Genomic DNA, 2,500 nt, shown 5'->3' with positions numbered 1-2,500 from the left:
CAGAATAAAATCCACAACCTCGAGTATCACAGTTTATTCCCTGATGTTGTAGGGCACATGCAGTGAAGTCAAATCTCTGTGTTTGTCTCAGGGTTCTTCATAACTACATGTTGTGGCGTATCGTGGCGGCGTTGAGCGAGCATCTCTCCACGGCGTTTCGGAGCACGATTCACGAGTTCTCACGCGAGGTCGACGGAGGCGAGCGTCAGCTGGATCTGGAGCGGCTGTGTCTCAATCAGGCCAACAAACACTTCGGCATGGCCCTCGGCGCGCTCTTCGTCCAGCAGCACTTCTCCTCCTCCAGCAGAGCCAAGGTGATGTAGAAATCGAGTTTACATCAAGATCTGTAACTTTTGAATACAGAACGCAAGTCTGATTTATTTCTTAAGATGAATTCCTCTTAAGATAAAATTCATGCAATTCAATCTTGTCAAAGACTTTCAAATCATAATAAGCGCACACTTCTCAATGCACAGTGTTTTTTAAATAGTTATTTGGTGCTGAATTCTGGTTAAAAGTGTTGTAATTATAAATGTATGAGTTAATTGAGAACCTGTTTGAGTTGAATTTGTAGAGCTGTTTAAAAAGAAAAAAAAGTTCACACCCTTATTATTTGTAGCTGGTATTTTGCTGTAATGCTTTAGATTTTAAACAACCAGACAAATGAATTGAAGACATGTTTGAGGCTATTCTAACCAGGGCTATTATAGTTACTCCAAATAAAATAAATGTTAACTGAAATAATATAAAATAAAATAGCTAGCTGCTCAGGAAACATTTCTCATTTGAATTTAGTTAAACAAACTAAAGCTGAAATACAAATAAACAAAAACCATACAGACAAGAAAATACTAAAAATGACACTCAACAAAATTACTGAACTTTAATTAAATGGAAAATTAAACTGGAAAATAAATAACACTGGTCTTAACTTTTAGAATTTATTTACAGTGATTTTTTTTTTATCAGAATTTAAATTCCTCTTACGTTCAATCTTAGGAAAACAGTTAGGAACATTCTTAAGAAATGTTTTTTGGAATACATAATATTAATTATGATATTCTTAAATTAGAAAATTACAATAAAATAGATTAATATTGAATAAAACAATATATAACAACTTCCTTTTTTTATAATCTCTGTACTTTTTAAGGTTTAATTTACACATTCTTACACTTGTGACGTTCCTACTAAGCTGCATATCTTTTCCATTATGCTATATTGTTAATAAGATATTAATGCATCAAAATTTTGGATTAAGTTTCTCAGTGATCACAAGTTTTGCATTTTTTCAGGAACTGTTTGATTGGGTTTCATTGATTTAATCTCAGTTTTTAAGTGAACATTGTCCACCAAAAATGTTTGTTTCTTCCTCAGAAGAATGCATGAGCTCAGATCAGTTCAATATTTGGTGATAATATAGCATAAAGAGAGATTCTGGCCTCTTTTTTTAGGAGCATCAGCAACTTCAGTCTCTGCTCATATAATAGAGATATCGAGAGCTCTTTTCTAATTTCTCTTTGCTATAGAAGTGTCCCAGTGTTTGTTTACCTCTCCTCCCCTGCTCTTCTCAGATTGATAGAATGATGGATGGATCAAATCGCACTTCTTTTCAGGAAGACGTGGCTCCCAGATGGTTTGCGTGGCGGGGTGTATTTGTGGAAATCCTCAGTCAAAATGTCACTTTTGTCAGACGAGTGCAGACTTTTGCAGTTTTTCCAGCTTGCCGTGGGTTTCATCCTGTTTTTTTTGAGCACAAGAATCATCCAAACCTCTTTAAAGTTTCTATTAAAGGAATAAATCATCCACACACGGCTTACTTTCTTTAGGGGAATGTTTGTAAAATATTCCTGTTGCTCTTTTACACAGACTGTCATTCAAAAGGTTTTAGAAAGAAGACTCTTCTGCTCAACAGGAGTGCATTTACGTGATTTTAAGTGCATTAAAAATAGTAAGATATTATTAAGATTTTAAATAGATGTTTTCTACATCAGTCTGTGTTGAAGTGTAATTTATTTCTGTGATGCTCCGCTGTATTTTCAGCATCATTCCTCCAGTCTCCAGTGTCACATGATCTTCAGAAATCATGAAAATATGATGATTTTTAATATTTGAGGTCATCTCTTGTTAATCTGACCAGCTTTAAAACGAAGGTTTCACTTGACTTGCTTTTCTAATTACAAGTGTGAATGATTTTTGTCACTCAGAAGTTTCCATTTCTTATTAAATTAACATGAAGGTTAAAAGATATTAAGCGGCCCTCATAGAAACATCATTGGCCTGATATAATATATGGGTCAGGGTTAATAAAGTGCACTAAAAAAAGTTTTTCATTACTAATAAAAAAAAATAGAAATAAAATTTCATCTGCAGTAGCCAAGGCATAACTGATTTTATTTATAATAGATTTTAATTGCAATAAAGTTACTAAAAACTAATAAGTAAAAATGAATAAAAGCTATATAGACATTTAAAAAAATAATAAATAAAAATGACAAAA

The 2,500-nt window shown here is 33.1% G+C and overlaps 1 pseudogene; it reads left to right on the top strand.

The window, feature by feature from the left end:
• LOC113079488 (endothelin-converting enzyme-like 1) overlaps positions 1 to 2,500 on the top strand; it is a 30,690-nt pseudogene that overhangs the window by 19,640 nt on the left and 8,550 nt on the right.

Source organism: Carassius auratus, unplaced genomic scaffold (assembly GCF_003368295.1).
Source record: "Carassius auratus strain Wakin unplaced genomic scaffold, ASM336829v1 scaf_tig00028288, whole genome shotgun sequence".
Classification (NCBI taxonomy): Eukaryota; Metazoa; Chordata; class Actinopteri; order Cypriniformes; family Cyprinidae; genus Carassius; species Carassius auratus.
The sequence above is the reverse complement of the archived record's forward strand: the minus strand, read 5'-3'. Positions and strand labels throughout refer to the sequence as shown.